This window comes from Pristiophorus japonicus, chromosome 3 (genome assembly GCF_044704955.1).
Source record: "Pristiophorus japonicus isolate sPriJap1 chromosome 3, sPriJap1.hap1, whole genome shotgun sequence".
In the NCBI taxonomy this organism is placed as follows: Eukaryota; Metazoa; Chordata; class Chondrichthyes; family Pristiophoridae; genus Pristiophorus; species Pristiophorus japonicus.
The window spans coordinates 319882923-319897023 of NC_091979.1; positions in this window are offsets into that span (position 1 = coordinate 319882923).

Below are 14101 nucleotides of genomic sequence, written 5' to 3' on the forward strand. Positions count from 1 at the left end.
CCCAGACACAGACCCAGACTGAGAGTGATCCCACTCCCAGACCCAGACCCAGAACCAGACTGAGAGTGAGCCCACTCCCAGACCCAGATCCAGACCCAGACCCAGACTGAGAGTGAGCTCACCCCCAGACCCAGACCCAGACTGAGAGTGAGCTCACCCCCACACCCAGACTGAGAGTGAGCTCACCCCCAGACCCAGACTGAGAGTGAGCTCACCCCCAGACCCAGACTGAGAGTGAGCCCACCCCCAGACCCAGACTGAGAGTGAGCCCACCCCCAGACCCAGACTGAGAGTGAGCCCACCCCCAGACCCAGACTGAGAGTGAGCCCACCCCCAGACCCAGACTGAGAGTGAGCCCACCCCAGACCCAGACCCACCCCCAGACCCAGACTGAGAGTAAGCCCACCCCCAGACCCAGACTGAGAGTGAGCTCACCCCAGAGCCAGACCCAGAATGAGAGTGAGCCCACCCCCAGACACAGACCCAGACTGAGAGTGAGCCCAATCCCAGACCCAGACCCAGACCCAGACTGAGAGTGAACCCACCCCCAGACCCAGACGAAGAGTGGGCTCACCCCTCAGACCCAGACACAGATGCAGACTGAGAGTGAGTACACCCCCAGACCTAGACCCAGACTCAGACTGAGAGTGAGCCCAGACCCAGACTGAGAGTGAGCCCACCCCCAGATCCAGACCCAGACCCAGACCCAGACCCAGACTGAGAGAACCTCACCCCCAGACCCAGACCCAGACCGAGAGTGAGCCCACCCCCAGACCCAGGCCCAGACCCAGACTGAGAGTGAGCTCACCCCCAGACCCAGACCCAGACTGAGAGTGAGCCCATCCCCATACCCAGACTCAGACTGAGAGTGAGCCCAGACCCAGACTGAGAGTGAGCTCGAGCCCAGACCCAGACCCATACTGAGAGTGAGCCCAGACCCAGACCCAGACTGAGAGTGAGCCCACCCCCAGATGCAGACCCAGACTGAGACTGAACCCACCCCCAGACCCAGACTGAGAGTGAGCCCACCCCCAGACCCAGACCCAGATTCAGACTGAGAGTGAGCTCGAGCCCAGACCCAGACCCAGACTGAGAGTGAGCCCACCCCCAGACGCAGACTGAGAGTGTGCCCAGACCCAGACTGAGAGTGAGCTCACCCCCAGACCCATACTGAGAGTGAGCTCACCCCCAGACCCAGACCCAGACTGAGAGTGAGCTCACCCCCAGACCCATACTGAGAGTGAGCTCACCCCCAGACCCAGACCCAGACTGAGAGTGAGCTCACCCCCAGACCCAGACCCAGATTCAGACTGAGAGTGAGCCCAGACCCAGACCTAGACCCAGACTGAGAGTGAGCTCGAGCCCAGACCCAGACCCATACTGAGAGTGAGCCCACCCCCAGACCCATACTGAGAGTGAGCTCACCCCCAGACCCAGACCCAGAATGAGAGTGAGCCCACCCCCAGACTCAGACTGAGAGTGAGCCCAGACCCAGACTGAGAGTGAGCTCACCCCCAGATCCATACTGAGAGTGAGCTCACCCCCAGACCCAGACCCAGACTGAGAGTGAGCTCACCCCCAGACCCAGACCCAGATTCAGACTGAGAGTGAGCTCACCCCCAGACCCAGATCCATACTGAGAGTGAGCTCACCCCCAGACCCAGACCCAGACTGAGAGTGAGCTCACCCCCAGACCCAGACCCAGACTGAGAGTGAGCCCAGACCCAGACTCAGACTGAGAGTGAGCCCAGACCCAGACCTAGACCCAGACTGAGAGTGAGCTCGAGCCCAGACCCATACTGAGAGTGAGCCCAGACCCAGACCCAGACTGAGAGTGAGCTCACCCCCAGACCCAGACCGAGACTGAGAGTGAGCCCAAACCCAGACCCAGACCCAGACCCAGACTCAGACTGAGAGTGAGCCCACACCCAGACCCAGGCCCAGACTGAGAGTGATATGATAGGTCCAAGTCAGCATGGATTTGTGAAAGGGAAATCATGCTTGACAAATCTTCTGGAATTTTTGGAGGATGTTTCCAGTAGAGTGGACAAGGGAGAACCAGTTGATGTGGTGTATTTGGACATTCAGAAGGCTTTTGACAAGGTCCCACACAAGAGATTAATGTGCAAAGTTAAAGCACATGGGATTGGGGGTAATGTGCTGACGTGGATTGAGAACTGGTTGTCAGACAAGAAGCAAAGAGTAGGAGTAAATGGGTAATTTTCAGAATGGCAGGCAGTGACTAGTGGAGTACCGAAAGGTTCTGTTCTGGGGCCCCAGCTGTTTACATTGTGCATTAATGATTTAGATGAGGGGATTAAATGTAGTATCTCCAAATTTGCGGATGACACTAAGTTGGGTGGCAGTGTGAGCTGCGAGGAGGATGCTGTGAGGCTGCAGAGTGACTTGGATATGTTAGGTGAGTGGGCAAATGCATGGCAGATGAAGTATAATGTGGATAAATGTGAGGTTATCCACTTTGGTGGTAAAAACAGAGAGAGACAGACTATTATCTGAATGGTGACAGATTAGGAACAGGGGAGGTGCAACGAGACCTGGGTGTCATGGTGCATCAGTCATTGAAGGTTGGCATGCAGGTACAGCAGGCGGTTAAGAAAGCAAATTGCATGTTGGCCTTCATAGCGAGGGGATTTGAGTAAAGGGGCAGGGAGGTGTTGCTACAGTTGTACAGGGCCTTGGTGAGGCCACACCTGGAGTATTGTGTACAGTTTTGGTCTCCTAACCTGAGGAAGGACATTCTTGCGATTGAGGGAGTGCAGCAAAGGTTCACCAGACTGATTCCCGGGATGGCGGGACTGACATATCAAGAAAGACTGGATCAACTGGGCTTGTATTCACTGGAGTTCAGAAGAATGAGAGGGGATCTCAAAGAAAAGTTTAAAATTCTGATGGGTTTAGACAGGTTAGATGTAGTAAGAATGTTGCCAATGTTGGGGAAATCCAGAACCAGGGATCACATCTAAGGATAAGGGGTAAGCCATTTAGGACCGAGATAAGGAGAAGCTTCTTCACCCAGAGAGTGGTGAATCTGTGGAATTCTCTACCACAGAAAGTTGTCGAGGCCAATTCATTAAATATATTCAAAAAGGAGTTAGATGTAGCTCTTATTACTAGGGGGATCAAGGGGTATGGCGAGAAAGCAGGAATGGGGTACTGAAGTCACATGTTCAGCCATGAACTCATTGAATGGCGGTGCAGGCTCGAAGGGCCGGATGGCCTACTCCTGCACCTATTTTCTATGTTTCTATGTTTCTATGAGCCCAGAGCGAGACCCAGACCCAGACCCAGACTGAGAGTGAGCTCACCCACAGACCCAGACTGAGAGTCAGCCCACCCCCAGACCTAGACCCAGACTGAGAGTGAGCCCACCCCCAGACCCAGACCCAGACTGAGAGTGAGCCCACCGCCAGACCCAGACTGAGAGTGAGCCCACCGCCAGACCCAGACTGAGAGTGAGCCCATCCCCAGACCCAGACTGAGAGTGAGCCCATCCCCAGACCCAGACCCAGACTGAGAGTGAGCTCACCGCCAGATCCAGACTGAGAGTGAGCCCATCCCCAGACCCAGACCCAGACTGAGAGTGAGCCCACCCCCAGACCTAGACCCAGACTGAGAGTGAGCACACCCCCAGACCCAGACTCAGACTGAGAGTGAGCACAGACCCAGACCCAGACCCAGACCCAGACTGAGAGAGAGCCCAGACCCAGACTCAGACTGAGAGTGAGCCCACCCCCAGACCCAGACTCAGACCCAGACTGAGAGTGAGCCCACCCCCAGACCCAGACTGAGAGAGAGCCCAGACCCAAACCCAGACTGAGAGTGAGCTCAGACCCAGACCCAGACTGAGAGTGAGCCCAGACCCAGACCCAGACTGAGAGTGAGTCGAGACCCAGACCCAGACTGAGAGTGAGCCCAGACCCAGACCCAGACTGAGAGTGAGCCCAGACCCAGACCCAGACTGAGAGAGCCCAACCCCCAGACCCAGACCCAGACTGAGAGTGAGCCCACCCCCAGACCCGGACTGAGAGTGAGCCCAGTCCCAGACCCAGACCCAGACTGAGAGTGAACTCACCCCCAGACCCAGACCCAGACCCAGACTGAGAGAGCCCAACCCCCAGACCCAGACCCAGACTGAGAGAGCCCAACCCCCAGACCCAGACCCAGACTGAGAGAGCCCAACCCCCAGACCCAGACTGAGAGTGAGCCCAGTCCCAGACCCAGACCCAGACTGAGAGTGAACCCACCCCCAGACCCAGACTGACAGTGAGCCCACCCCCCAGACCCAGACTGAGAGTGAACCCACCCCCAGACCCAGACACAGACCCAGACTGAGAGTGAGCCCACCCACAGACCCACACACAGACCCAGACTGAGAGTGAGCCCACCCCCAAGACCCAGACTGAGAGAGAGCCTACCCCCAGACCAAGACCCAGACTGAGAGAGAGCCCACTCCCAGACCCAGGCCCAGACTGAGAGTAAGTCCACCCCCAGACCCAGATCTAGACTGAGAGTGAGCTCACACCCAGACCCAGACCCAGACTGAGAGTGAGCACACCCCCAGACCCAGACTCAGACTGAGAGAGAGCCCAGACCCAGACTCAGACTGAGAGAGAGCCCAGACCCAGACTCAGACTGAGAGTGAGCCCACCCCCAGACCCAGACTGAGAGAGAGCCCAGACCCAGACCCAGACTGAGACTATGCCCAGACCCAGACCCAGACTGAGAGTGAGCCCAGACCCAGACCCAGACAGAGAGTGAGCCCAGACCCAGACCCAGACTGAGAGTGAGCCCAGACCCAGACCCAGACTGAGAGAGAGCACAGACCCAGACCCAGACTGAGAGTGAGCCCAGACCCAGACCCAGAGAGAGCACAGACCCAGACCCAGACTGAGAGTGAGCCCAGACCCAGCCCAGACTGAGAGTGAGCCCAGACCCAGACTGAGAGTGAGCCCACCCCCAGACCCAGACTCAGACCCAGACTGAGAGAGAGCCCAAACCCAGACACAGACCCAGACCCAGACTGAGAGAGCCCAACCCCCAGACCCAGACCCAGACTGAGAGTGAGCCCACCCCCAGACCCGGACTGAGAGTGAGCCCAGTCCCAGACCCAGACCCAGACCCAGACTGAGAGTGAACTCACACCCAGACCCAGACCCAGACCCAGACTGAGAGAGCCCAACCCCCAGACCCAGACCCAGACTGAGAGAGCCCAACCCCCAGACCCAGACCCAGACTGAGAGAGCCCAACCCCCAGACCCAGACTGAGAGTGAGCCCAGTCCCAGACCCAGACCCAGACTGAGAGTGAGCTCACCGCCAGATCCAGACTGAGAGTGAGCCCATCCCCAGACCCAGACCCAGACTGAGACTGAGCCCACCCCCAGACCTAGACCCAGACTGAGAGTGAGCACACCCCCAGACCCAGACTCAGACTGAGAGTGAGCACAGACCCAGACCCAGACCCAGACCCAGACTGAGAGAGAGCCCAGACCCAGACTCAGACTGAGAGTGAGCCCACCCCCAGACCCAGACTCAGACCCAGACTGAGAGTGAGCCCACCCCCAGACCCAGACTGAGAGAGAGCCCAGACCCAAACCCAGACTGAGAGTGAGCTCAGACCCAGACCCAGACTGAGAGTGAGCCCAGACCCAGACCCAGACTGAGAGTGAGTCGAGACCCAGACCCAGACTGAGAGTGAGCCCAGACCCAGACCCAGACTGAGAGTGAGCCCAGACCCAGACCCAGACTGAGAGAGCCCAACCCCCAGACCCAGACCCAGACTGAGAGTGAGCCCACCCCCAGACCCGGACTGAGAGTGAGCCCAGTCCCAGACCCAAACCCAGACTGAGAGTGAACTCACCCCCAGACCCAGACCCAGACCCAGACTGAGAGAGCCCAACCCCCAGACCCAGACCCAGACTGAGAGAGCCCAACCCCCAGACCCAGACCCAGACTGAGAGAGCCCAACCCCCAGACCCAGACTGAGAGTGAGCCCAGTCCCAGACCCAGACCCAGACTGAGAGTGAACCCACCCCCAGACCCAGACTGACAGTGAGCCCACCCCCCAGACCCAGACTGAGAGTGAACCCACCCCCAGACCCAGACACAGACCCAGACTGAGAGTGAGCCCACCCACAGACCCACACACAGACCCAGACTGAGAGTGAGCCCACCCCCCAGACCCAGACTGAGAGAGAGCCTACCCCCAGACCAAGACCCAGACTGAGAGAGAGCCCACTCCCAGACCCAGGCCCAGACTGAGAGTAAGTCCACCCCCAGACCCAGATCTAGACTGAGAGTGAGCTCACACCCAGACCCAGGCCCAGACTGAGAGTGAGCACACCCCCAGACCCAGACTCAGACTGAGAGAGAGCCCAGACCCAGACTCAGACTGAGAGAGAGCCCAGACCCAGACTCAGACTGAGAGTGAGCCCACCCCCAGACCCAGACTGAAAGAGAGCCCAGACCCAGACCCAGACTGAGACTATGCCCAGACCCAGACCCAGACTGAGAGTGAGCCCAGACCCAGACCCAGACAGAGAGTGAGCCCAGACCCAGACCCAGACTGAGAGTGAGCCCAGACCCAGACCCAGACTGAGAGAGAGCACAGACCCAGACCCAGACTGAGAGTGAGCCCAGACCCAGACCCAGAGAGAGCACAGACCCAGACCCAGACTGAGAGTGAGCCCAGACCCAGCCCAGACTGAGAGTGAGCCCAGACCCAGACTGAGAGTGAGCCCACCCCCAGACCCAGACTCAGACCCAGACTGAGAGAGAGCCCAAACCCAGACACAGACCCAGACCCAGACTGAGAGAGCCCAACCCCCAGACCCAGACCCAGACTGAGAGTGAGCCCACCCCCAGACCCGGACTGAGAGTGAGCCCAGTCCCAGACCCAGACCCAGACCCAGACTGAGAGTGAACTCACACCCAGACCCAGACCCAGACCCAGACTGAGAGAGCCCAACCCCCAGACCCAGACCCAGACTGAGAGAGCCCAACCCCCAGACCCAGACCCAGACTGAGAGAGCCCAACCCCCAGACCCAGACTGAGAGTGAGCCCAGTCCCAGACCCAGACCCAGACTGACAGTGAGCCCACCCCCCAGACCCAGACTGAGAGTGAACCCACCGCCAGACCCAGACACAGACCCAGACTGAGAGTGAGCCCACCCACAGACCCACACACAGACCCAGACTGAGAGTGAGCCCACCCCCCAGACCCAGACTGAGAGAGAGCCTACCCCCAGACCAAGACCCAGACTGAGAGAGAGCCCACTCCCAGACCCAGGCCCAGACTGAGTAAGTCCACCCCTAGACCCAGACCTAGACTGAGAGTGAGCTCACACCCAGACCCAGACCCAGACTGAGAGTGAGCACACCCCCAGACCCAGACTCAGACTGAGAGTGAGCCCACCCCCAGACCCAGACTGAGAGAGAGCCCAGACCCAGACCCAGACTGATACTAAGCCCAGACCCAGACCCAGACTGAGAGTGAGCCCAGACACAGACCCAGACAGAGTGTGAGCCCAGACCCAGACCCAGACTGAGAGTGAGCCCAGACCCAGACCCAGACTGAGAGAGAGCACAGACCCAGACCCAGACTGAGAGTGAGCCCAGACCCAGACCCAGAGAGAGCACAGACCCAGACCCAGACTGAGAGTGAGCCCAGACCCAGCCCAGACTGAGAGTGAGCCCAGACCCAGACTGAGAGTGAGCCCACCCCCAGACCCAGACTCAGACCCAGACTGAGAGAGAGCCCAAACCCAGACACAGACCCAGACCGAGAATGAGAGTGAGCCCAGACCCAGACCCAGACCCAGACTCAGACTGAGAGTGAGCTCACCCCCAGACCCAGACTGAGAGTGAGCTCACCCCCAGACCCAGACTGAGAGTGAGCTCACCCCCAGACCCAGACTGAGAGTGAGCTCACCCCCAGACCCAGACTGAGAGTGAGCCCACCCCCAGACCCAGACTGAGAGTGAGCCCACCCCCAGACCCAGACTGAGAGTGAACCCACCCCCAGACACAAACTGAGAGTGAGCCCACCCCCAGAGCCAGACCCAGACTGAGAGTGAGCCCAATCCCAGACCCAGACCCAGACTGAGACTGAACCCACCCACAGACCCAGACTGAGAGTGAGCTCACCCCCAGACCCAGACCCAGATGAAGAGTGGGCTCACCCCTCAGACCCAGACACAGATGCAGACTGAGAGTGAGCACACCCCCAGACCCAGACTGAGAGTGAGCCCAGACCCAGATCCAGACTGAGAGTGAGCCCAGACCCAGACCCAGACCCAGACTGAGAGAGAGCACAGACTCAGACCCAGACTGAGAGTGAGCCCAGACCCAGACCCAGAGAGAGCACAGACCCAGACCCAGACTGAGAGTGAGCCCAGACCCAGACTGAGAGTGAGCCCACCCCCAGACCCAGACACAGACCCAGACTGAGAGTGATCCCACTCCCAGACCCAGACCCAGACCCAGACTGAGAGTGAGCCCAGACCCAGATCCAGACTGAGAGTGAGCCCAGACCCAGACCCAGACCCAGAGAGAGCACAGACCCAGACCCAGACTGAGAGTGAGCCCAGACCCAGACCCAGACTGAGAGTGAGCTCACCCCCAGACCCAGACCCAGATGAAGAGTGGGCTCACCCCTCAGACCCAGACACAGATGCAGACTGAGAGTGAGCACACCCCCAGACCCAGACTGAGAGTGAGCCCAGACCCAGATCCAGACTGAGAGTGAGCCCAGACCCAGACCCAGACCCAGACTGAGAGAGAGCCCAGACCCAGACCCAGAGAGAGCACAGACCCAGACCCAGACTGAGAGTGAGCCCAGACCCAGACTGAGAGTGAGCCCACCCCCAGACCCAGACACAGACCCAGACTGAGAGTGATCCCACTCCCAGACCCAGACCCAGAACCAGACTGAGAGTGAGCCCAGACCCAGATCCAGATTGAGAGTGAGCCCAGACCCAGACCCAGACCCAGAGAGAGCACAGACCCAGACCCAGACTGAGAGTGAGCCCAGACCCAGACTGAGAGTGAGCCCACCCCCAGACCCAGACACAGACCCAGACTGAGAGTGATCCCACTCCCAGACCCAGACCCAGAACCAGACTGAGAGTGAGCCCACTCCCAGACCCAGATCCAGACCCAGACCCAGACTGAGAGTGAGCTCACCCCCAGACCCAGACCCAGACTGAGAGTGAGCTCACCCCCACACCCAGACTGAGAGTGAGCTCACCCCCAGACCCAGACTGAGAGTGAGCTCACCCCCAGACCCAGACTGAGAGTGAGCCCACCCCCAGACCCAGACTGAGAGTGAGCCCACCCCCAGACCCAGACTGAGAGTGAGCCCACCCCCAGACCCAGACTGAGAGTGAGCCCACCCCCAGACCCAGACTGAGAGTGAGCCCACCCCAGACCCAGACCCACCCCCAGACCCAGACTGAGAGTAAGCCCACCCCCAGACCCAGACTGAGAGTGAGCTCACCCCAGAGCCAGACCCAGAATGAGAGTGAGCCCACCCCCAGACACAGACCCAGACTGAGAGTGAGCCCAATCCCAGACCCAGACCCAGACTGAGAGTGAACCCACCCCCAGACCCAGACGAAGAGTGGGCTCACCCCTCAGACCCAGACACAGATGCAGACTGAGAGTGAGTACACCCCCAGACCTAGACCCAGACTCAGACTGAGAGTGAGCCCAGACCCAGACTGAGAGTGAGCCCACCCCCAGATCCAGACCCAGACCCAGACCCAGACCCAGACTGAGAGAACCTCACCCCCAGACCCAGACCCAGACCGAGAGTGAGCCCACCCCCAGACCCAGGCCCAGACCCAGACTGAGAGTGAGCTCACCCCCAGACCCAGACCCAGACTGAGAGTGAGCCCATCCCCATACCCAGACTCAGACTGAGAGTGAGCCCAGACCCAGACTGAGAGTGAGCTCGAGCCCAGACCCAGACCCATACTGAGAGTGAGCCCAGACCCAGACCCAGACTGAGAGTGAGCCCACCCCCAGACGCAGACCCAGACTGAGACTGAACCCACCCCCAGACCCAGACTGAGAGTGAGCCCAGACCCAGACCCAGATTCAGACTGAGAGTGAGCTCGAGCCCAGACCCAGACCCAGACTGAGAGTGAGCCCACCCCCAGACTCAGACTGAGAGTGTGCCCAGACCCAGACTGAGAGTGAGCTCACCCCCAGACCCATACTGAGAGTGAGCTCACCCCCAGACCCAGACCCAGACTGAGAGTGAGCTCACCCCCAGACCCAGACCCAGATTCAGACTGAGAGTGAGCCCAGACCCAGACCTAGACCCAGACTGAGAGTGAGCTCGAGCCCAGACCCAGACCCATACTGAGAGTGAGCCCACCCCCAGACCCATACTGAGAGTGAGCTCACCCCCAGACCCAGACCCAGAATGAGAGTGAGCCCACCCCCAGACTCAGACTGAGAGTGAGCCCAGACCCAGACTGAGAGTGAGCTCACCCCCAGATCCATACTGAGAGTGAGCTCACCCCCAGACCCAGACCCAGACTGAGAGTGAGCTCACCCCCAGACCCAGACCCAGATTCAGACTGAGAGTGAGCTCACCCCCAGACCCAGACTGAGAGTGAGCTCACCCCCAGACCCAGACTGAGAGTGAGCTCACCCCCAGACCCAGACTGAGAGTGAGCCCACCCCCAGACCCAGACTGAGAGTGAGCCCACCCCCAGACCCAGACTGAGAGTGAACCCACCCCCAGACACAAACTGAGAGTGAGCCCACCCCCAGAGCCAGACCCAGACTGAGAGTGAGCCCAATCCCAGACCCAGACGCAGACTGAGACTGAACCCACCCACAGACCCAGACTGAGAGTGAGCTCACCCCCAGACCCAGACCCAGATGAAGAGTGGGCTCACCCCTCAGACCCAGACACAGATGCAGACTGAGAGTGAGCACACCCCCAGACCCAGACTGAGAGTGAGCCCAGACCCAGATCCAGACTGAGAGTGAGCCCAGACCCAGACCCAGACCCAGACTGAGAGAGAGCACAGACTCAGACCCAGACTGAGAGTGAGCCCAGACCCAGACCCAGAGAGAGCACAGACCCAGACCCAGACTGAGAGTGAGCCCAGACCCAGACTGAGAGTGAGCCCACCCCCAGACCCAGACACAGACCCAGACTGAGAGTGATCCCACTCCCAGACCCAGACCCAGAACCAGACTGAGAGTGAGCCCAGACCCAGATCCAGACTGAGAGTGAGCCCAGACCCAGACCCAGACCCAGAGAGAGCACAGACCCAGACCCAGACTGAGAGTGAGCCCAGACCCAGACTGAGAGTGAGCCCACCCCCAGACCCAGACACAGACCCAGACTGAGAGTGATCCCACTCCCAGACCCAGACCCAGAACCAGACTGAGAGTGAGCCCACTCCCAGACCCAGATCCAGACCCAGACCCAGACTGAGAGTGAGCTCATCCCCAGACCCAGACCCAGACTGAGAGTGAGCTCACCCCCACACCCAGACTGAGAGTGAGCTCACCCCCAGACCCAGACTGAGAGTGAGCTCACCTCCAGACCCAGACTGAGAGTGAGCCCACCCCCAGACCCAGACTGAGAGTGAGCCCACCCCCAGACCCAGACTGAGAGTGAGCCCACCCCCAGACCCAGACTGAGAGTGAGCCCACCCCCAGACCCAGACTGAGAGTGAGCCCACCCCAGACCCAGACCCACCCCCAGACCCAGACTGAGAGTAAGCCCACCCCCAGACCCAGACTGAGAGTGAGCTCACCCCAGAGCCAGACCCAGAATGAGAGTGAGCCCACCCCCAGACACAGACCCAGACTGAGAGTGAGCCCAATCCCAGACCCAGACCCAGACTGAGACTGAACCCACCCCCAGACCCAGACTGAGAGTGAGCCCACCCCCAGACCCAGACCCAGATTCAGACTGAGAGTGAGCTCGAGCCCAGACCCAGACCCAGACTGAGAGTGAGCCCACCCCCAGACTCAGACTGAGAGTGTGCCCAGACCCAGACTGAGAGTGAGCTCACCCCCAGACCCATACTGAGAGTGAGCTCACCCCCAGACCCAGACCCAGACTGAGAGTGAGCTCACCCCCAGACCCAGACCCAGATTCAGACTGAGAGTGAGCCCAGACCCAGACCTAGACCCAGACTGAGAGTGAGCTCGAGCCCAGACCCAGACCCATACTGAGAGTGAGCCCACCCCCAGACCCATACTGAGAGTGAGCTCACCCCCAGACCCAGACCCAGAATGAGAGTGAGCCCACCCCCAGACTCAGACTGAGAGTGAGCCCAGACCCAGACTGAGAGTGAGCTCACCCCCAGATCCATACTGAGAGTGAGCTCACCCCCAGACCCAGACCCAGACTGAGAGTGAGCTCACCCCCAGACCCAGACCCAGATTCAGACTGAGAGTGAGCTCACCCCCAGACCCAGACTGAGAGTGAGCTCACCCCCAGACCCAGACTGAGAGTGAGCTCACCCCCAGACCCAGACTGAGAGTGAGCCCACCCCCAGACCCAGACTGAGAGTGAGCCCACCCCCAGACCCAGACTGAGAGTGAACCCACCCCCAGACACAAACTGAGAGTGAGCCCACCCCCAGAGCCAGACCCAGACTGAGAGTGAGCCCAATCCCAGACCCAGACCCAGACTGAGACTGAACCCACCCACAGACCCAGACTGAGAGTGAGCTCACCCCCAGACCCAGACCCAGATGAAGAGTGGGCTCACCCCTCAGACCCAGACACAGATGCAGACTGAGAGTGAGCACACCCCCAGACCCAGACTGAGAGTGAGCCCAGACCCAGATCCAGACTGAGAGTGAGCCCAGACCCAGACCCAGACCCAGACTGAGAGAGAGCACAGACTCAGACCCAGACTGAGAGTGAGCCCAGACCCAGACCCAGAGAGAGCACAGACCCAGACCCAGACTGAGAGTGAGCCCAGACCCAGACTGAGAGTGAGCCCACCCCCAGACCCAGACACAGACCCAGACTGAGAGTGATCCCACTCCCAGACCCAGACCCAGAACCAGACTGAGAGTGAGCCCAGACCCAGATCCAGACTGAGAGTGAGCCCAGACCCAGACCCAGAGAGAGCACAGACCCAGACCCAGACTGAGAGTGAGCCCAGACCCAGACTGAGAGTGAGCCCACCCCCAGACCCAGACACAGACCCAGACTGAGAGTGATCCCACTCCCAGACCCAGACCCAGAACCAGACTGAGAGTGAGCCCACTCCCAGACCCAGATCCAGACCCAGACCCAGACTGAGAGTGAGCTCACCCCCAGACCCAGACCCAGACTGAGAGTGAGCTCACCCCCACACCCAGACTGAGAGTGAGCTCACCCCCAGACCCAGACTGAGAGTGAGCTCACCCCCAGACCCAGACTGAGAGTGAGCCCACCCCCAGACCCAGACTGAGAGTGAGCCCACCCCCAGACCCAGACTGAGAGTGAGCCCACCCCCAGACCCAGACTGAGAGTGAGCCCACCCCCAGACCCAGACTGAGAGTGAGCCCACCCCAGACCCAGACCCACCCCCAGACCCAGACTGAGAGTAAGCCCACCCCCAGACCCAGACTGAGAGTGAGCTCACCCCAGAGCCAGACCCAGAATGAGAGTGAGCCCACCCCCAGACACAGACCCAGACTGAGAGTGAGCCCAATCCCAGACCCAGACCCAGACTGAGAGTGAACCCACCCCCAGACCCAGACTGAGAGTGGGCTCACCCCTCAGACCCAGACACAGATGCAGACTGAGAGTGAGTACACCCCCAGACCTAGACCCAGACTCAGACTGAGAGTGAGCCCAGACCCAGACTGAGAGTGAGCCCACCCCCAGATCCAGACCCAGACCCAGACCCAGACCCAGACTGAGAGAACCTCACCCCCAGACCCAGACCCAGACCGAGAGTGAGCCCACCCCCAGACCCAGGCCCAGACCCAGACTGAGAGTGAGCTCACCCCCAGACCCAGACCCAGACTGAGAGTGAGCCCATCCCCATACCCAGACTCAGACTGAGAGTGAGCCCAGACCCAGACTGAGAGTGAGCTCGAGCCCAG